General features: G+C 44.9%; 1 protein-coding gene across 2 annotated transcripts in view; it reads left to right on the top strand.

Annotated features, from left to right (window-relative positions):
* The window catches only part of HS2ST1 (heparan sulfate 2-O-sulfotransferase 1), a 168405-nt gene that overhangs the window by 105726 nt on the left and 40031 nt on the right, over positions 1-22648 (top strand). The gene's annotated exons all lie outside the window — the stretch shown is intronic.

Here is a 22648-nt window from a genome sequence, read left to right as displayed (position 1 = left end):
AGACTTCTTCATGTTTTTGCAAAGGGCTTTTATATAAGCAATTTATAATATTATTGTAACCAGAAATAGTGTTTATCATAATAAATACTTAGCGCTTACATAGTCAATAGTATTAGTTATGGCGGTAGCATATCCCATCTACAGGTACCAGAGATATAATTGTGGTAAAATTATCATTGGTAAGCACAGATTCTTAGTTCTCTAAAGTCTTTCGATCTTTTGTCAAGGTATGTCAACTGCTGTGCTAAATCAGTATTGTCTGATCCTGGGGACAAACTGGCTGTATTTTTTTCTAACCTAAATTAATTTAGCCAAGAAGGGAAAAGACTGTCAAGAATGTAACTGTAACATATTGGAGTAGCTGTATGTCTTTGCAATCATAGTTTTGTAGGATACAATTGGTGTTTTATCCTAGCGTAGTACTGTCCATATATTTTTCCTTAAAGTGATATTTAAGTGATTTAAAAAAAATTTTTTTTTTAAATAATCCCTTTCCCTTCCATGCTAGCCGGGTACCCTCCTGGAAAAAGTAAATGACTGCGTGTCTGGTGAAAGCTTGTATAAAAGCTGTCTCCGGCCTTTCTTACTAAATGGAGTCAGACGATCTATATTGATCTTGCTTTTTTTCATTCTTTGAAATTGGATTTTGCTTGAGGGAATGACAAGCACATTTGTATACTGGAACACTTGTGACAATTTTATCCGTATATAAAACAGTTCCATTAACTTTTCCTGTTAACAGCTAAAAACTTCATTGCAAGGTGAAGACACAGTAATAAGAAAGAACAAGCCCCACTGTTAAATAATACACTACAGTTTTGTATATACAGAACAAGTCCTACCCCGACTTGTCAGAATTTTTCACTGTAGCTCTCGTAGTTACAATACTTTGTAACAATTCGCCATGAAAAGCATTTGGCAAATGCCAGAAGCATCAAGCTGCCTCTCTCCATGATCAGTTATTTCTGTTTCTGACTAAATATCACACAAGGCTTGTTTTTTCTTTTCTTTTCTTTTCTTTTTTTTTAAAGCTGAAATTACAGAGATGAAAAAGGGAGCTGAATGGTGTCTATTCTATCTGCTTCAGCGTTCCTTCCTTATCGTGTATTTCATGTATACCACATGTGATGCTGTGAGTAAGGTCAGTTTAAAGTAGGAGAGTTTGCAGAGCCATTTGGCATCTGGTTTATGCAAAAGCAGTAAATCTTGCCACTCTGTTATGCTGTCTGAAATGTTTCTGTAATGATTTCATTACGTAAATTTGTAATGAATGTTAACTACATCATTATAGCATCACAGGATACTGTAGTTCTGGTTGAAGAGGCACTTTTAGTGTAAGCCTTTATTCGTCTTCGAGTGCTTGTTCACGTCCATTCCACATTAGGTGTGTGCGCGCTGCGTGCACGAGTGTCGGAAACGTTTTCCCTTAGCAGCTCCCATCGGGCCCCTCGAGTGGCGCCACTGCGCCCCACATATATACCCCGCCAGCCCCACCCCCTCCAGTTCCTTCTTACCGTCCCTGGCGGCGCTGGAACAACCTCTCTCTCTCTCTCTCTCTCTCGTAGAAGAGCAGTCCCTTAGCCTTTAGAGTAGCTGTTATTAGTTCGTTTTACGTATAGATTGTGAACACTTAAGTGATTAGGTGCTTGGAGGCCTCCAACACCTGCCCTGGGCTGCAGGGCATGCCGCAGGCCCATGGCTTCAAGGCTTGCGCCACGTGCCGCAAACCTATGCCAGTTAGTGACCCCCACAACTTGTGTCTACGTTGCCTGGGGGACGGACATCAAACTGAATGGTGTAGGATTTGCAAGGCGTTCAAGCCAAGAACAAGGAAAGAAAGAGACTTTCACCTAAAGCAACTGTTGATGGAGGCCGCATTGCAGCCGCTGGGCCCGGAGCGCCCGACGCCAGCTCAGCCTTCCTCAGTGCATAGTGCCCCGGAGCCGTCGGGAGACCCGGCACCAGCGAAGCACCGTAAACTGTCGGCCCTGCAACGCCAGGCTAGGCCCCGGCACCAATCATCCTCCCCTGTGCGGCCCCCGGTGCAGTGTAAACGAAGGCATGGTCGTTCCCCAAACAGGAGGCTGGCGCCTCCCAAGGCACTGAGCGCCGACAAGAGCGGGAAGGCCGCGGTACCGGCGCTGGCACAGGCAGTCCCAGCAGCACAAGCCCCACTGAGCCCAGACCTAAGTGAGCTCAGTGCGGACTATGGGCTCGAGGGCATAACGGATCAGCCCTCTACGCCCAGCACCTTTGAGGCTGCCAGGGACCTCATCAAGCTGTCGGCAGCGAGCCCCCTCCCGTATGGGGAGAACTCTCCAGCACCCATGCCTCGGGTGCCATCAAGGGGTAAGCCAGCAATGGTGTGCTGCTTGAAGACATCGTCCCTGCACCGCTCCCGGAGTTGGTCCTGGTCAAGCTCTGGCTCCGCAGACTCGCACTTGCCAGTGGCCCAGAAGGAGGTTGTGGCACCGGCAGCGGGTCGACACGAAGAAGCACCAGAAAGGGCACACCGCTCTCCAGCACCACCCAGAGACTGGCACCGGGAGGAGTTGAGACAACCCTTGCCAGAGGTCTCCCGCAGACGGTCCTCGGGACGCCGGTCCCGCTCCCGGTCCCGCTCAGCCAGGAGCTGCTCGTTCTCCCGCTGGCGCAGATCGTTGGCACCCCCTAGCCTTCACGATCGGCGTCGCCACAGTCCGGCTCCGGCCGCTGTAGCTACCTGCACTGGGGCCCAGACAGCAGGGATCCTCAGGGGAGCTTGCAACTCCAATGGGGGCCGCCAGGCCCTTGGCCCTTTTGGACCCCCGGGCCTATCAGGAGCGCCAAGGGGCCCTGTCCAGGGCAAGTTACTCGGTGCAGTGGTCCCGGTCCCCGCACCGATGCCAGAAGGTGCCAGAGGCAACAGTATCCAGGTCTCCAGCATCCTCCCAGTATAGACCGGAGAGTCCGGCAGCGAGCCCGGTGCCGTCCCATGGACTCCCGCCCTGGCCTGAGCCAGGGGCCACTACCAAGGGAGATGGGGAGAAGGAGGACCAACCAGAGGGGGTCGAGCAGCAGCTAACCTCCTTGTCTTCCCCCTATGAGATGGTGGCAGGTACAGAGGTGTCCGACCCTCCGCTAATAGACCATAGAGCCCACCAGGAACTGCTGTGAAGAGATGGCCAAAATTTGGGGTTGCAGGCCGAGGAGATGGTTGAGCAGGAGGACCCCATGGTGGACATTTTGGGCCCCGAAGATCCATCCAGAATAGCGCTCCCAGTCATTAAGACCATTCAGTCTAACTATAAGACTATATGGCAGACCCCGGCCTCCAGCACTCCAACGGCTAAAGGAGTGGACTGTAAATACTTTGCCCCATCTAAGGGCTATGAGTTCCTATTCTGCCACCCGAGTCCATGCTCCCTACTGGTTTCGGTGGTGAACGAAAGGGAGTGCCATGGACAGCAGGCTCCAGCCCCTAAGGCCAAGGAGGCGAAACACTTGGACCTTTTTGGTAGAAAGGTATACTCATCTGGGGGCCTGCAGTTGAGGATTGCTAACCAGTAGGCCATCCTCCACAGGCACAAATTTCAACTCCTGGGCGGCGGTGGAGAAGTTTCAGGACAACTTCCCGCAAGGTTCCCAACAGGAGTTCACGGCCCTGGTGGACGAGGGCAAGCTAGTAGCCAAGACCTCTCTCCAGGCCTCCCTGGATTCGGCAGACACGGCGGCTAGAACAATCGCGTCAGGGGTGGTCATGAGGCGCTCGGCATGGCTCCAGGAGTCAGGCCTGCCACCCGAGGTCCAGAATACGCTCCAGGACCTCCTCTTCGAAGGGTCCGGGCTCTTCTCGGACCAGACAGACGTGAGGTTCGATAGCCTCAAGGACTCGCGAGCTATGCTCAAGTCACTGGGTATGCACACCCTAGCGACCCAGAGGAAGCCCTTTAAGCCACAGCCTCACCATAGGCATGAGCCTTACTGTAGGCGAGGCAGGGATAACAGGAGACGGCGCAACAACAATAATAACAATAATGCACCGGGCCCGAACCAAGGCCAGCACAAACCCTAGCCGGGCACTAAGCCAGGCTTTTGAAGGTGTGCTCGAGGACGGCGTACCAGACCAGTCACTAGATCTGTCCCTTTGTTTCCTGAACTGCCTGTCCCGTTCCTCCCGTGCGTGGTCCACCATTACGTCAGACTGTTGGGTCTTACGCACAGTATGAAATGGGTACTCGCTGCAGTTCACCTCTCTCCCCCCCTCCCACCCCTCTTCTCAAGGTGTGCAGGGACGCGGCGGTGATCCTCATCACCCCAGCCTGGGCCCGCCAACACTGGTACACATTGCTCCTAGAGCTGTCAGTGGAGGCCCCAGTAGTCCTTCCCCTACACTGGGACCTCATTACACAGGACGGCGGGTGGCTTCTCCAGCCCGACCTGCGGTCACTGCACCTGACTGCGTCGAGGCTCTGTGGCTAAACGCCCTGGCGAGCCAGTGCTCCCTTTCTACTGCCAAGCAGAATCTGCTGCACAGGAAGCCCTCTACCAGGGCGGCCTATATGGCCAAGTGGAAAAGGTTCTCGTGTTGATGTGAACCCCAACAGGTGTGGCCAGGCCACGCCCCGGTGCATGCCATTCTGGAGTACCTCCTGCACCTCAAGCAGTAAGGGCTAGCCCCGTCCTCACTCAGAGTGCACCTGGCGGCCATCTCTGCCTTCCATCCAGGGTTGTCGGGGGCTCGGTGTTTTTCCACCCAATGGTGGGGTGGTTCCTTAAAGGGTTGCAGAGGGTGTTCCCGTACTCCTGCCCCCCAGTCCCTCCATGGAACCTTAACCTGGTCCTTTCTAAACTCATGGGACCCCCTTTCGAGCCCCTCGCTACCTGTTCTCTCCTCCACCTTTCCTGGAAGGTGGCATTTCTGGTTGCCATTACCTCGGCCAGAAAGGTGTCCGAACTGATGGCCTTCACCTCTGAGCCACCATACACAGTATTTCACAAGGACAAGGTGCGGCTCTGGCCGCACCCAAAGTTCCTCTTCCTCCCTAAGGTGGTCTCCCAATTCCGTCTTGGCCAGGACATTTGTTTGCCGGTGTTCTTCCTGAAACCCCATACGAACCCGAGTCACCGCAGCTTGCACACCTTGGATGTATGTCAAGTGCTGGCGTTCTGTTTGGAGTTCACCAAGCCCTTCTGCAAATCCGCGCAGCTGTTTGTGGCTGTAGCCGAGAGGGTAAAAGGCCTCCCAGTGTCAGCACAGTGGATTTCGTCTTGGATTACCAGCTGCATCTGGGCGTGCTATGAGCTCGCAGGTGTTCCGGCCCCGGTAGTCACGGCCCAATCGACCAGGGCGCAGGCGACTTCCATGGCGTTCCTGTCACAGGTCCTCATCCAGGAGGTCTGCAGAGCAGCCACCTTGTCCTCGGTGCACACCTTCACGACCCACTATGCAGTCAACCAGCAGGCCAGAGAGGACATGGCAGTTGGCAGAGCGGTCCTCTGAGCAGTTGTTCTGTGACTCCTATCCTCCTCAGAGGTAAGCTTGTAATCCACCTAATGTGGAATGGACGTGAAAAAGCACTCGAAGAAAAAAAGTTACTTACTTTCTCGTAACTGTTGTTCTTCGAGATGTGTTGTTCACATCCATTCCACCACCCACCCTCCTACCCCTCTGTCAGAGTCGCCGGCAAGAAGGAACTGGAGGGGGTCGGGCCGGCAGGGGTATATATGCGGGGTGTAGTGGCTCCACTTGGGGGGCCTGCTGGCCTGACGGGAGCCACTAAGGGAAAAAGTTTCCGATGCTCGTGCACGCAGCACATGGACACCTAATGTGGAATGGACGTGAACAGCACATCTCGAAGAACAGTTACGAGAAAGTAACCGTTTTTTTCAAGTACTTACAATTTTTTCAAAAAACAATATTTTAGGGGCTTCAGTTCACATGTTCGTTTTTTTCCCCCCAGTTTACTTTGTATGGTCACCCATACTGACAAGTTTCTTACAAATAAATGTAATTCCATAGTAAAGATTGTATGTAACCTTTCCTGATTTCTGACTGTTTAAGGGAACACAATTAAGTAATTTGGTCCCTAAATTTGACCCGACTTTGGGATTCTAGATATCTGTGGTATTTTTTTAAACCTATACTTGCTGAAAAATTACATAAACTAAACAAAATACCCTACTGTGTATGACCAACTGGTGCTGATGCAAAGCTAGACGAGAAAGTGCAAGGTAACTATAACCTGTTTTGTTTCCAGAGCTCTGTTAACATCATTCCTGGGTCTTATGAATAAATAATAGAGAACACAAGCCAACATGGTTCTATATGGAAAAACAAAATGTGTGTTGGGGGAAGAAATCAGTACTTTGGATTGGTATAAAATTCATATTCAAGTTTTATCTTTCAAATTGTGTATTTAACAGGAATTTGTAAGTTAAACATTTAGTTGAAGGCCTAACAAAAATGTACACACAAACTACAGTGCAACCTCAGAGTTACAAACAACAGACTTACGAACTGACCAGTCAACCACACACCTCATTTGGAACCAGAAATACTCAATCAGGCAGCAGCAGAGACAAAAAACAAAAAAGCAAACAAAAAGTACGGTACTGTGTTAAACATTAAAAAAAAAAAAAAGGAAAGCAGCGTTTTTTTCATAGTAAAATTTCAAAGTTGTGTTAAGTCAATGTTCAGTTGTAAACTTTTGAAAGATCAACCATACCATTTTGTTCAGAATTAAGAACAACCTCCATTCCTGAGGTGTTCATAACTCTGAGGTTCTACTATATAATAAAGTATTCACTGCTCACCAAGAAATACAAAATTATGACCAAAACTTAATTCTGAACTCAATGTTGCATAAAATTGCAGCTGACAAGTCTTCTGTCAAATATCTATGGAACCAGTGGGCAATGTAGAATCTGATGTTGAGATTAGTTTAGATATAATACATATGCAGAATAATGAGAGGATTTCAGCTTTAGGACAGAATTTTCTAGTTAAATAGTTTAAGCCAAACCTTTAACTGTTTTATAACACGTTTCAATGTGCATATTTGTATAGAATACATTATGGCTTGATATTCTTGTTCCAAATAAAGCTCAGACAAAAATACTATCTTGAAATTAAATGAGTATCAAATACTTCTATGAAACAGTTGCAGGTTTTCAGCATCAGTAGTTCTAAATTTCAGACAGCTGCTGCATTACATTTTAGTTAATGATCTCAAAGCCCAGCTAGAGCTGAGTCCTATTTGCTCCTTGTGTTTTTCACCCACCAGTAACATGAACGCCAGGTGCAATTGTTAAGAGTGTGAAAATAATTGTTTTTTATAGATTGTCATCAGCACCATTATTTTCCCCCTTTATTCTAAAGATGCTTTATCCAGTATTAAAGAAAAGAAATATTTTGGACATTTTAGTGACTATTAGTTGTTCACTAGACAATTACTATTTATGGGAGAAAATGACTCCAAAAGTCCTTTGTAAATTTTTCCCTAAACGTTTATAATAGAGAAATATGGAATGGAATTTAATATTTAAAATTGTTAACTAGTGTCTCATAGTCCAAGAACACAATCACATGTGACTTTTGGGTTTGTTTATTTTTTTCTGGTGTATAGTTCTTTTAAATTATTTTATTTAATATTACAAAAATTATAAGTACCTAATTCCCGTGTGTTTGTAAATGCTTTGAGCCAGATCTTCACCTGGTTGTAAGTCATTGTAGTGGCACTGGCCCTACACAAGCTGAGGATCTGGTCCTTTGGATCTGTGAATGCAATCAAATCCTGGGTGGTTTGGGGATTTCCTTTTTTTTTAAAAGACAAATTTTAAATTAAGTTGTTTGCTAGATATTTTGTGAGATGATTAGGCTTTTAATAAAAAAATGTATATTGGTCTCAACATATAATTTTTTTGTCTAACAGTTAAACATCTTATAACTTCTGTAAGGTTGAGAATCATCAAGACATTTTAATTTAATATACAGTTAAGTAGAGTTATTCCACCCTAGAGAGAGAGATGTTGATAAACAGAGGAAAGCAAGGTTTCAGAGTAGCAGCCGTGTTAGTCTGTATCCGCAAAAAGCTCCAACCCCTCAGACAGAGACAAACACCTACAAGATCTCTATCAAGCATTCTTACAACTACAATACCCACCTGCTGAAGTGAAGAAACAGATTGACAGAGCCAGAAGAGTACCCAGAAGTCACCTACTACAGGACAGGCCCAACAAAGAAAATAACAGAACACCACTAGGCATCACCTTCAGCCCCCAACTAAAACCTCTCCAACGCATTATCAAGGATCTACAACCTATCCTGAAGGACGACCCATCACTCTCACAAATCTTGGAAGATAGGCCAGTCCTTGCTTACAGACAGCCCCCCAACTTGAAGCAAATACTCTCCAGCAACCACACACCACGCAACAAATCCACTAACCCAGGAACCTATCCTTGCAACAAAGCCCGTTGCCAACTGTGTCCACATATCTATTCAGGGGATACCATCATAGGGCCTAATCACATCAGCCAAACTATCAGAGGCTCGTTCACCTGCACATCTACCAATGTGATATGTGCCATCATGTGCAAGCAATGCCCCTCTGCCACGTACGTTGGCCAAACCGGACAGTCTCTACGTAAAAGAATAAATGGATACAAATCAGACATCAAGAATTATAACATTCAAAAACCAGTCGGAGAACACTTCAATCTCTCTGTCCACTCGATTACAGACCTAAAAGTCGCAAGATTACAACAAAAAAAAACTTCAAAAACAGAGTCCAACGAGAGACTGCTGAATTGGAATTAATTTGCAAACTGGACACCATTAACTTAGGCTTGAATAAAGGCTGGGAGTGGATGTGTCATTACACAAAGTAAAACTATTTCCCCATGTTTATTCTGCCCTCTCCCCACCCCCACCCCCGTTCCTCACACATTCTTGTCAACTGCTGGAAATGGCCCAACCTGATTATCACTACAGAAGGTTTTTCTTTCTCTCCTGCTGGTAATAGCTCACCTTACCTGATCACTCTCATTACAGTGTACATGGTAATACCCATTGTTTCATGTTCTCTGTGTATATAAAATCTCCCCACTGTATTTTCTACCGCATGCATCCGATGAAGTGAGCTGTAGCTCACGAAAGCTTATGCTCAGATAAATTTGTTAGTCTCTAAGGTGCCACAAGTACTCCTTTTCGTGGAGAGCAAATGTCTTATTTAGATACTAAGAGTAAATTAAGGGCATTCCTGATCTCATTAACAATGAGTTCCACAGACTCCATGTCCAACTTCCCAAAGTGACTGATTTTGGAAGTCAAAATGCTTGGAGACCTCTCTTGCTGACCTCAGTTGACTTCCACTCACCTGAGAGGATTCGGTAATGCAATTTGTTCCCTATTTCAGGAGTACGTTACAATACAAAACATTTCCTGGTAACTAGTACAACTATGCTAAAACTGGGACCACATTGTCAACCTCCAAGCTGTTGTTTTGTTTTGTTTTGGTACAGATTGCATTAACTGGAAAAGGAACAACTATACCCTTCGGTTTGCATACTCTATCATTCTTAGCCTGACTTTTGCTTTGTAAAGTGAATAGAAGTTAAGGGAATGTCTACATGTGCCCTAACTGTGCTGCAGGCCAAGATATAAATCTACAGTGCTCCAGTGTGCTGCACACTAAGTATCCATGTGGACCCAGCTGCTGTGGACTGAAAATTCCCTAGTGCTTTTTGATGTGTGACTGGGAAACATGTATTCCGCAGCAGCAGGGTCCACACCAGGGTACACCCTGCTGAAGTGCTGTAGAGTTATACCCCAGCTTGCCACACAGTAAGTGCTCATGTAGATATGTCCTCAGTGCCCGGCACATTGGAGCCTTACACCTCAGCTTGTTGCAGTGGTAAATGCTTATTTTTACATCTCTCTTCAGCCTGCACAAAGAAAGTACCTAAGATTTCAGCTGGGATAGGCCCACTGTCAGTACAGGGTCTTGCCCTTTGGGCTGTCAATAGCACCAAGAGTCTTCTCCAAATGTTTGGAAGTAGTAGCAGCTCACCTGTGAAAAAGGGAACAATAGTGTATTCATACCTTAACAATATATTGGTTTGAGAGAAGTCAGCACAATAAATAGAAAATTCAATTAATCAAATTCTGTAGCTTTTCATCACAATAAGTCTTAGAATCAGTAAAGAGAAATCATCCCTAGTACTGACACAGAGAATAGAGTTCATAGGGCAGTTTTGGTTTCTACTACAACTAGGGCCTGCCTGCTTTAGGACAGATTCAGCATCATGGTGAACCTTATCAACTAATTACAAACTCAGCCATACACCATTAGGAAAGCTTGCTTAAGTCCGCTCGGTCACATGCTTTCCTGAACATCCATCACGAAGCATTCCTGACTTCACCTTCATTCACCAAGGATGGCGCAAGTCTGTGTACCTTCCAAACAGACACCATATAGACATGATACAGTAGTGTAGGTCCCCTCCAAAGTCCAATTATTGAATTGGTGGAAAGATCCTGATCAGGATTGCAAAGGAGCACCATTCTCCCATTCTCTTCCCACCAAGACCTTAGTTACAGATGCCTCCCTACTCAGGTAGAGAGTAGACCATCAAACCAAGGGACTATGGGCCCACAAGGAAACTTGACAGTGTATAAATGTGTTGCGCTCAGAACGAGTTGCCGAGCCCATGCAGCTTTTCTACCAGTGATTCAAGGAAAGACCGTACAAATCATGACTGACAGCATGACACTTATGTTCCCTATAAACAGATAGGGAGGAGCCTGGTTGTCTCCTCCACCCACCCACGCCAAGGAGTGTTTGTTTGGAATTGATGCATCTGACGCAAAGTATCCCTGATAGCCCTATGCCTTCCAGGTCTATAAAAAGCCTTGGCAGAGCACCTGAGCAGGCACTTCTTCAAAGACCACGAATGGACAGTCAAAGACTCCATTATTCAGGAAATCTTTCACAAATGAGGGCAAACATCTATAGATCTCTTCACTAAAGACACAAACGCAAGTGTCTTAGGTTTTGTTTGAGAGGAGGTGTAAGCCAAGGGTCAGTTAGATGCCTTCCTGCTTGCATGCATGCCAAGCAAAATATATGCTTACTCTCCCATCCCATTCATATCAGTGGTCTTTAGGAAACTCATACAGAATTCAGCAATAATGATTTTGATAGTATAAGCTTGGCCCAGACAGTTTTGGTGTCTGGACCTGATGAACTTGCCCACACAGCCTCCAGTGGAAACATCCTGCATCTAAATCTGTCCTCCGTCAACCTCACAGCTTGGATGCTCTATCAGGATTTTGCATGTATGCCTGACACACTGGAGGTCTAAAATACATTAGTTCAAAGTTGAAAATACTCTACCTGACTAACATATGCAGCCAAGTGGAAGAAATTAGTTGTTTGAGCTGAGCAGCACCACTCATCTGCTACTGGCACCCAAATTCCAACTATCCTGGATTATTTGTTGATCTTAAAGAGCTCAGGGTTAGCAGTTTCACTGGAGTTCACTTGGCACCCACCTTGCAGCATCCCAGGGCCATGCGCCCCCTGCCGGGCTCCAGCTGGGGCTTGGTGGGGGCTGCTTCTGGGGCTGCGCATCCTTGTCCTACAGCTGTGGCAAGCTCCAGAGTGGTGGCTGTGCACCCCTCGCTGTGGTCACTGGAGCCGGAGCTGTGCCCCCTGCCATGACGGGGGCTCGGCCTCTCAGTCCCACCCCCCCTCGGGACTCCATTCATCCCCCCTAATTAGCCCTGGCCGCGCCCCCCCCCCCGATTATTTTTAGTAAAGTCACGGACAGGTCACAGGCTCCAGTGAATTTTTGTTTATTGCCCGTGACCTGTCCGTGACTTTACTAAAAATAACCGTGACAAAATCTTAACCTTATCCGTATGTGTACAACAACTCGCTCTCCTTCCCTGCTACTACAGGGGCTTATAAAACCTGGATTTGGTATTGGCAAAGGAACTGAGGTGTAAGTCGGCCAGCTCAGTCCTTTATACCCACAAGCACAAGACACACAGGATGCGTTCATGATCCCAATGGCTGCTAGCCAGAAACTTCTTATCTCAAGTGAATGGGGAAAATGCACACCCAGAAGTAAAATATATGTAGACAGCACTGATACAGGTAGGGTCAGATCACTCCCAGTTTGAAGCTAATGTTGAGACTAAAGCTCTGATACCAGTTAAGGCAGCTGTTGTCAGATGTTCAGCTGTGTGTGTATGTATTCTCTCTGTGTGCCTTCCCAGCTGTGTGCAGACAGCTGGCACAGCAGACCGCCCCATCCCCGTTACAGTACGAAGGCACCCGGCCAGGTTTATTGTCGACGAAGCAATAGCTCCCCCAATCAATGTCTACAGTTACATTAACATATGTGTGCCTGTGGCAATGGACGCAGCGCAGTGAATGGTGGGACTTTCCATTCCCCTGTAGGCTGGCCAGAGACACTGCCTTTGTGACCCCATTTTATACATCAGTACAAACAAGTTATGTACTGCCCCTCTGGCGTAGTTAGTTTACACGCTCTGCCTTAGCCGGTTACTACCCATCACCCTGTACATCTCTGGACATCACACTGTCATCCTGACCACCTTTAGGATGGGTCAGTGTGTTCCTGTTATCTTTGGGGAATGTGTCAGTATCGAGGTGTTCTGGTACCACGCTTCTGGAATGTGTTTGCGTGAATGCTGTGTGCCTAGCACTTCTTGGGAACGTGCGTTTTTGCAATAGCAGCCCTGTTCTGTGATCAGGGTCTGTCTCTAGCTTACAGCCTGATTTTGCTTTATATCAGCAAAGTTTTGACGACTGCTTTAGCTTAGGCCTCATAGCAGGCCTCTGATACATGGGCTTATGTTTCAAGCCCTCTTCCTACTACAGCAGCCTGTTCAAATTATTGATAGCTAGGTAATAGTCAATAGCCAATAACTTCTTTCCCTCACCCCTTAACATAGGGTTACAACGAAACATTATAGTAAAATACATGATGAAAAGGCTTATTACATTTAATATTCCATGACAAATTTAGGTGAAAATAACATTTCTCAGAATTAAACGTACATTTCCTAACATCTCAAAAATATGTATTTGTGATCTTTTAGACAACGAGATTATTCAATGTCTGTTTTGTGTATTTGAGAAACTGTTCTACAGGTGCTGCACTCCCTCATATACACCCACATTCACTACCAGCCATCTGTTAAGAGTTTAAAAGCAAGCGCAAGAATGCAGAGATTGATACATCCCTCTACTTTATAAAGATTGGAAAACAAAACCAAACTGAAAAGGCTGATACTTTGGCAGGATGGTTGTTGCAACTTTCTTGGTTTCATTGAACTTCAGGAAGCTGGCATGTAGCTGAAAAGATTACCTAGTGGTCTTATCAGCTCAGTTGTCAAACATTGATTAACTTGATGTCTGACTAGAAGCTACTTGCTTGTAGATGTTGCTGGACTCCTACTCCTTGGTGGCTGGCTGGGAGGGTAGAGAAATCACAAGAGTCTTTGACAGGCATGGTAGGATTGCATACTCATTGGCCACAGCAGCAATCACTGCAGGCAACCAAGCCAGCCAGCAAGAGCAGTAAGGCTTCTTCCTTTTCTTCAGATTTTGCCTAGGCTGGTTCTTCCCCTCCCTCCATTTGGAACTTTTCCCAGGAGCTTCTGAGGTTGCTAGCCTCACCAAATGGGGTCACTTTTATGCAAACAAAGAACCTCCTATTCCATGGCTCACAAAGTCTTTGGATCAGAAACCTACCCAGAGTGTCATTCATCAGGTTTGTAGGTATTTTCAGGCACCTTGAAGTTATGGGTCAATCCACAGGCATTATCTCAATAATCTCAAAAAGTCCCAGCCCAAAAATACCTTTAGAAATGCAAGGTTAGCAAAAAGTTGGAACTGAAATTATAGGAATACTCCAGTCATACATTCACTCAGCTGTGCCCAGTGAAGGACAGTTCCTGTTTTACAGACAGATGCTTATAACTTCCCTCTTATATTTTTGGAACTCAGAAGCTCAACTTTGAACAGCATTTTTTTTTTAACACAAAATCTGTATGAAAGGAGGGGTTAGAGTGTGACAGGTTCCTGGGCTGGGACTCCTGAGCCAACCGTTTGTCACATCAACTCCAATTAGGGGAGATAAATTGGAATTGGCTAGAGACACCTGTACCTGATTGACAAAGGGGAAACAGCTGCCAACCTAATTAGCCTGGGGCTGCATAAAAGCCTCAGAGGAAGGAAGCTGGGGGATGGGGGCAGGGAATGGAAGGAGAGTGAGATCTCTTCTCTCCTGGCTGCAGAGATTGAGAAGTCCCTAAGGCTGAATCCTGCAAGCTGGCTGTGGTGAGAAGGTGGTGGGAATTGCACACTGTAAATAAACTGCACCAGCGATTGCTGAGCCAGAAGCTCTTGGAGGGGTTTTTGGAGCAGCACAGAGGCAGGAGGGGAGGGATAGTTCAGTGGTTTGATCATTGGCCTGCTAAACCTGGGGTTGTGAGTTCAGCCCTTGAGGGGGCCATTTAGGGATCTGGGGCAAAAATAAGGGACGGTACTTGGTCCTGCTGTGAAGGCAGGGGACTGGACTTGATGACCTTTCAAGGTCCCTTCCAGTTCTATGAGATAGAACAGATAGAAGCAAAGGGGGCCCTGTTACATAGAGTCTAACTTTTTCAGAACAGGTGGTCTTTTCTTCCCAAAATCATAATTTTGGAGTTCAATTTTTATATGCTTGACTATGAGCCTTACTTTTTTTCTTTTTTTTGTTAGCTACGTACAGTGTCTCTAGAAATCTGAGCTTTATAGAAAACTTCTCTGTTTCCATCATCATAGCCAAGATGAAATGGATAAAAGCAAGCTCTTTCGAATCAACAAGCACTTCAGCAGGACATTAAATTAAAAGCTTATGGCATTAGAATATCTCAGATCAGATTGTTCTTAAAAATAAAAGTAGATTGAATAAGATTCTGCAAGATCTGAAGGCTGGTAAATATGTCCACTTCAGTTTCCTTAATCCAATTTTAAGAATAACGTCTTTTTAGCGTAGTTTAGGGAGTGGGATGTGTATTTGGGTTCTGCTAATTATTCAGTTGACTTCAATAACTAATTGTATTGGGAGACCAAAGAAACTCATATAATCTCCTTCAAAAAATTTAATTTTACCCTCAAATACTCTGATAGTGTTAGGCTGTGGGAAAGGGGAGAGTCTCAACAAAAATAAACTTAAATCCTGGTTCTTCTGGAGCCTTAGGGATAAATATTGCTCTATACAGTAAATGTAAGATTTGTAAAATTTAGTTTACTACTCTTTAAGTAGCATGTATATCTCTAAATTTAGCTTGGGTGTATAATACTTTGTTCATAGTTATCACTTACATATATGAACTAAATATTACTGTCAACTTAGTTTTTAATAACTAAAAAGCCATTAGCTTTTTGAGACAGGAAAGGATGCTAACAAGTATTAAAGAAAATTACAGTGATTAGTTTTAAGTTATTTATTTATTAAAAAATAATTTCTTAAACTGGGTTTTCAAATCTGTCTAGAAGAACCTGTCACTGTTCTGTTTCCTTCAAAACTATACATACTGATGTCTCTCTCATTGGGGGCTGCCTTTTCAATTGTAAAAAGAACAGGAGTACTTGTGGCACCTTAGAGACTAACAAATTTATTAGAGCATAAGCTTTCGTGGGCTAAAACCCACTTCATCGGATGTATGCAATGGAAAATACAGTAGGAAGATATATATACACACAGAGAACATGAAACAATGGGTGTTATCATACACACTATAACGAGAGTGATCAGTTAAGGTGAGCTATTACCAGCAGGAGAGAGAGAAAAACCTTTTGTAGTGATAATCAAGATGGGCCATTTCCAGCAGTTGACAAGAATGTGTGAGGAACAGTAGGGAGAAAAATAAACATGGGGAAATAGTTTTACTTTGTGTAATGACACATCCACTCCCAGCCTTTATTCAATCCTAAGTTAATGGTGTCCAGTTTGCAAATTAATTCCAATTCAGCAGTCTCTCTCTGGAGTCTGTTTCTGAAGTTTTTTTGTTGTAATCTTGCGACTTTTAGGTCTGTAATCGAGTGACCAGAGAGATTGAAGTGTTCTCCGACTGGTTTTTGAATGTTGTTATTATTGACGTCTGATTTGTGTCCATTTATTCTTTTACGTAGAGACTGTCCGGTTTGGCCAATGTACATGGCAGAGGGGCATTGCTGGCACATGATGGCATATATCACATTGGTAGATGTGCAGGTGAATGAGCCCCTGATGGTGTGGCTGTTGTGGTTAGGTCCTATGATAGTGTCCTTTGAATAGATATGTGGACAGAGTTGGCTGCGGGGTATGTTGCAGGGATTGGTTCCTGAGTTAGTGGTTTTGTTGTGTGGTGTGTAGTTGCTGGTGAGTATTTGCTTCAGGTTGGGGGGCTGTTTGTAAGTGAGGACTGGCCTGTCTCCCAAGGTCTGTGAGAGTGAGGGATCATCCTTCAGGACAGGTCGCAGATGCTGTGCTGTGCTGAAGAGGTTTTAATTGGGAGCTGTAGGTGATGCTAGTGGCATTCTGTTACTTTTTTTGTTGGTAAGTAGTCCTGTCCTGTAGTAGGTAACTTCTGGGTACACTTCTGGCTCGGTCAGTCTGTTTCTGCACTTCACCAGGTGGGTATTGTAGTTGTAAGAATGCTTGATAGAAATCCTGTAGGTGTTTGTCTCTGTCTGAGGGATTGGAGTAAATGCGGTTGTATCTTAGGGCTTGGCTGTAGACCATGGATCGTGTGACGTGGTCTGGATAAAAGCTGGAGGCATGTAGGTAAAGATAGCAGTCAGAAGGTTTCTGGTATAGGGTGGTGTTTATGTGACCGTCGCTTATTTGCACTGTAGTGTCCAGGAAGTGGATCTCTTGTGTGGATTGATCCAGGCTGAGGTTGATGGTGGGGTGGGGTGGAAATTGTTGAAATCCTGGTGGAATTCCTCCAGGGCTTCCTTCCCATCAGTCCAGATCAATGTAGCACAAGTAGAGTTGGGGCAGTAGGGGCAGTTAACTCATGCAATTAACTCAAAAAAAAATTAATCGTGATTAAAAAAATTAATCACGATTAATTGCAGTTTTAATCGCACTGTTAAACAATAGGATATCAATTGAAATTTATTAAATATTTTGGATTTTTTCTACATTTTCACATATTAATTTCAATTACAACAGAATACAAAGTATATTATTTTTATTATAAATTTTTGCACTCTAAAAATAATAGTATTTTTCAATTCCCCTCATACAAGTACTGTAGTGTAATCTTTGTCATAAAAGAGCAATTTACAAATGTAGACTTTTTTTGTTACATAACTGCACTCAAAAACAAAACAATGTCAAACTTTAGAGCCTACAAGTCCACTCCATCCTACTTCTTTTTCAGCCAATCGCTAACACAAACAAGTTTGTTTACATTTACAGGAGCTAATGCTGCCCTCTTATTTACAATGTCACCAGAAAGTGAGAACAGGCATTTGCATGGCACTTTTGTAGCCGGCATTGCAAGGATATGCTAAACATTCACTAAAAGCCTCGTAGTGTAGCCATAGCCTATGTCTTTAGCTGACTCCTGGCTCTTCTGGTTGAAAAGCACGATTTAGCAGTTTTTCAAGCTTGTTACATTCTTAAAACACTTTTGTGCAAAATGGTACGTTTGAGTGCTCAAAGTTCTTTGTTCTACTTCTGGCAATTTCTTCAAAGGAGTGTGTGGATGTGTTGGTTTTTTGTTGTTTGTTTCCTTCCCCCTTCCTCCGTATAGAATTTGCTTCCAGGGAAGCTGTCTGTCTATATACTGGCACATATATACAGAGCTCCTCCTTCAGCATGCTCTAACCTTGTCTGCATTGGAGTTCTTTGCATTGGTGTAGCTACACCGGTGCAAACCCTGCTATAGATATGCTGCACTGGGGTAAGAAGTGTAGATTATCTCTGTTTAATTTCTGCCATCTGAGATGCTGTTCCATATTTTTGTGTCCGTATGGGCAACAGAGCAGTATCTGTCTTGTGGGAAGTGGGGAAGATCAACCTGTGTGTGTCATGCCCCCTGCAGGTGTGTGGTGGTCTACTCTGGATATTTGCATGTGCGGAAGGGATTATTAACTGCCTGCTGCCACCTCCATCTTCACCTTGATGAAACGTGAACTGTTGCCACACCACTTTCCACAAGAGTTGAGGGGTTTGTCAGTGAGGTGATGCAGGGCAAAGAAGGAGAAAACAAAGAGGGAGAAGATAAGAGGGGATATGAAAGAGAACAAGAGGGAAGCAACCAGGTGTCAAGCAATCTTGGTTATTTGTCACAGGTTTGAATGCTGAGTAGTATGCCCTCAGCCTGATCTACACACAGTTTTTATACTAGTATAACGAATTTGGTTAGGAGTGTGATTTTTTTCTTTTTTAACTGAAATAGTTATACCAGCACAACACTTACCATGGATGCATTATACTAGTATAAGCACTTCTATATTGGCACTGTTGCGTCAGTACTAGAGGAGCTGCCCCGCTTTAATTGTGCTGGTAAAGTTAAGTGGTACAAGTTTTTTGGCTAGACAAGACCATAGGAATGTTAAACCTGGTCTTTCCTCATTTTACTGGAAGACTTCTTTGGTGTTACGAAGCATTTTGTTGTGAGTTCCAACTTCTTAATTGAATGTGCCAGGATTTTGAGTTCTTAACAAAGACATCATTTATCTAATATGACAGGTTTCAGAGTAACAGCCTTGTTAGTCTGTATTCGCAAAAAGAAAAGGAGTACTTGTGGCACCTTAGAGACTAACCAATTTATTTGAGCATGAGCCTCACGAAAGCTCATGCTCAGATAAATTGGTTAGTCTCTAAGGTGCCACAAGTACTCCTTTTCATTTATCTAATATGTTAACAAAAAGAGTTGTCAACAGCTCAGCCACAGATCCTTCCACTGTCTTGTGTCATTGTGATGTTGTCATTTCACTGGTTCTCCAGACATATTCTTCCCAGGCAGACTATTTCACAAATTGACATCACACAGGGAACATGCCAGCTTTCTGGAGTTTTAACTTAATAATAATCAAGATGTGCTAATGATCCACATTCCACAACTAGGTGAAGTTACAATTTTTAAAAAAATTAATCTTGGTTTCCTTTCATCTGCTATTTGCTGAATTAAGTGACAGGTTTCAGAGTAACAGCTGTGTTAGTCTGTATTCGCAAAAAGAAAAGGAGTACTTGTGGCACCTTAGAGACTAACAAATAATATTTGTTAGTCTCTAAGGTGCCACAAGTACTCCTTTTCTTTTTGTGAATTAAGTGACTTACTCTAGAAAAAAACACAAAATTCTTCTTTTCCTTCTAGATCTGCCTACTTTTCAGGCAAGTGGGTAAGACTAGGCTTTCAATTGAGAAATACATGAATCGTTTACAGGAAATTTCACACCCATCTGGGCTGCCAGAGGAAACCTTGTCTGTCAGTGGTGACTGTGCTGCCAGCACTCCTTGGTTCAAGACTGTGTGCACAGCAGAAAGAGATGCATACATTTGTACTTCTTTCTTCTTAATATTATTATTGTGGTAACACCCAATGGCCCCATTCAGGATTGGGGCTTTGTATTAGGAGTTGTACAGGTACATAGGAAGAGATGGTACTGCCTGAAAAGTTTTGCAGTCTAAAACAAGACTTGGGAAATGAGTGTAACAAACAGTAGGAGAGAAGTTGTAGGAGTGTACAGTAACTCCTCACTGAACGTTGTAGTTATGTTCCTGAAAATGCGACTTTAAGCGAAACAATATTAAGCAAATCCAATTTCCCCATAAGAATTAATGTAAATGGTGGGGCGGGGGCAGGTTAGGTTCCAGGGAAAATTTTTTTTGCCAGACAAAAGACACACTATATATATATAACTTAGACTGTGTGTGTGTACACACACACACACACACACACACACACACACACACACACACACACACACACACACAGTATAAGTTTTAAACAAACAATTTAATACTGTACACAGCTGCTGCCAGGAAGCGCCCTCCATCCTGAGCCCTGTTGTGTGTCCCCCTGCTCTATGGAGATGGGGTAAGCGGGTTGCAGGAGCAAGGGGGAGGGGGACACCCTGACATTAGCCCCCCTTTTCTCTTCCCCCTCCCCGCCCCCCCCCCCACCCCCCAGCAAGTAGGAGGCTCGGGGAGCGCTCCAAGGCAGAGGGCAGGAGCAGCACATGGCAGTGCGGGGAAGGACAGCTCAACTGTAGGATTGATAGCCTGCTGGGGCGGCTGCTGCACAGGGAACTTAGGGGAGCGGGGAGCTGATAGGGAGGCTGCCGGTCCACCCTGGTTCCAAGCCCCCCCGAGCTAGCTGCAACAGGCTGTGCTTCCTGCATGCAGCGGACACAGCAGGCAGCTGCCAAACGACATTAAAAGGGAGCATTGCACAGCTTTAAACGAGCATGTTCCCTAATTGATCAGCAATGTAACAATGAAACAACGTTAACCGGGACGACTTTAAGTGAGGAGTTACTGTAGCTGAGGGCAGTGATAATATGTGGTTTCATAGACTACTTGTATGCACAACTTAATAGTTCTAAATTGTTGTTTGTTTTTTTTAATATTTCACATTCAAACTGTGGTATAGAGGTAGGGTGAAGGAGAACAGTATGAGGGGGTGAGTTAGGAGCACAAGAAGAGGAAGAAAAGTGAAGACTGAAGATGATGGAAGAGGAGATAAGGAATGGGAGACAAGAGGGGAGGATGCAGCTCTACCAAGTGTTATGCATCCTTCATTACAATCTCATATGTGGCAGTCCTGTCACACCTACCTGCATTGCAGGTAAAATCTTGTGTATATATGAGAGTGGGGAGCGAGAAATTTTCCCTGAACTCCATTTGGCCTAGCGGGAAAGTGCATTGGGTCTAGAGCCAGGAGAGAACATTAGGTTCTTGTCTCATTGGTTCAGAACCCTTACTACATATCAAAGCTTCATATACGTAAGCTAAAAGGTAACCGAGCTAAAATAAGTGAGAGGTTGCCCATGGTCACTTCAAGCAGACCTGGAATTATAACTCAGGTCTCTAATATGACAAAGCAAACTCTCACTCATTGTGTCACACTGACTTTCAGAATGAATGTGCCAAATCTGTATATGTAGCTATGCGGTCTGTAACCACTGCTCTAAATACTAGACCCCACTGCCCTTGAGCCAGGAAGAGAAGCCAGGATCATAACTAACATTCCCCTGTTGTCTCACATAGCTGTGCCCCGCTGAGTGTGTGTCATAACCTCCTTCTAGGACAGTGGTCCCCAAACTGTGGGGCACACCCTCCTGGGGTGTGCATGTGGGAACTTTCGGCAGGGGACCGGGCCAGCCCCTACAGGGGGCAGGAAGGGAACACCACTCAGCCCCAGCCACAGCTCCTGGCCTCAGGCCCCGCTCCTGGCCTCAGGCCCCCAGTCCCTGGCTGCAGCTCCGGCCCCACTCCTGGCCTCAGCCCCACCCCTGGCTTTGACCGTGGCCCTGCTTCTGGCCCCACCTCTGACAATGGCTTTCATGGGGCATGGACAGATTCCACTACTGGTAAGGGGCGGCATGACAGAAAAAGTTTGGGGTCCACTGCTCTAGGAAGTACTCCATATAAAGGACAGCAACTTATTTTTACTAACAGTTGCTCCTTTAGTTCAAATAGAAAAGGTTTGTGCTGTAAATCTCTGGATCCTGAGGTCAAACCTTGTTGTTGAGCCATGTGGGAAAAAAGGTACACCATTAAGGACAGTATCAAAATGCATAATTCTAAAAAGATGCTTTGACATTAAATTGTAAATAGTGGTGGGTGCTCTACTTAGCCAGAATAGAACAAAGCTTTTGAATTTTGTCTGGGTCAACACAAAGTATGTTTGGCATACTGTAGAGCCATAACGATCTGCTTCTCATTTTCCAAGTAGCTTTATATTTGAAAAGGAGACCAATTGCCCAGAGCATTGTCCTTCTTGTAAAAGGAATTTTTATTTTTTTGTAGCTTACCCACCTCTCCAAAACGTGTCTTGTTCAGGGTTTGCTTTTCTCTTTTTTTTCCTTCCTTGTGTTTGATGTACCCGTATATACTCGTTCATTAGCCCGTTCGTTTATAAGCTGATCCCCCAAGACAGATAGGTTAAAAATAGTAAAAACTGTATGACCCTTTCATAAGCCGATGTTATATTTCAGGGGTTGGCAAACTTTGGCTCCTAGCCCATCAGGGAAAGCCGCTGGCGGTCGGGACATTTTGTTTACCTGGAGAGTCTGGAGGCATGGAGCCTCTCAGCTCCCTGTGGCCGCGGTTCACTGTTCCCAGCCAATGGGAGCTGCGGGAAGTGGTGAACTGCGGCCACAGGGAGCTGAGGGGCTCCATGCCTGCAGACACTCCAGGTAAACAAAACGACAATGTTTTAGATATTCAATTCAATGATTTCATAGAGTTTAAAGTCATCAAATTTTGGTGTAGACCTGTTTATAACCCGACCCCCGCTCTTTGATGCATCACTTTTTTTTACCAAAAATATTCAGCTTATGAATGAGTATATACAATAGTTTTGTATTCAGTGCAATAATTTTGCCCGCCCCTTAATGTAAATCATTGCATAAGCTTCTCC

This window comes from Chelonia mydas, chromosome 8 (assembly GCF_015237465.2).
Source record: "Chelonia mydas isolate rCheMyd1 chromosome 8, rCheMyd1.pri.v2, whole genome shotgun sequence".
NCBI classification, from domain to species: Eukaryota; Metazoa; Chordata; order Testudines; family Cheloniidae; genus Chelonia; species Chelonia mydas.
This window is presented reverse-complemented; position numbering and strand designations above follow the sequence as displayed.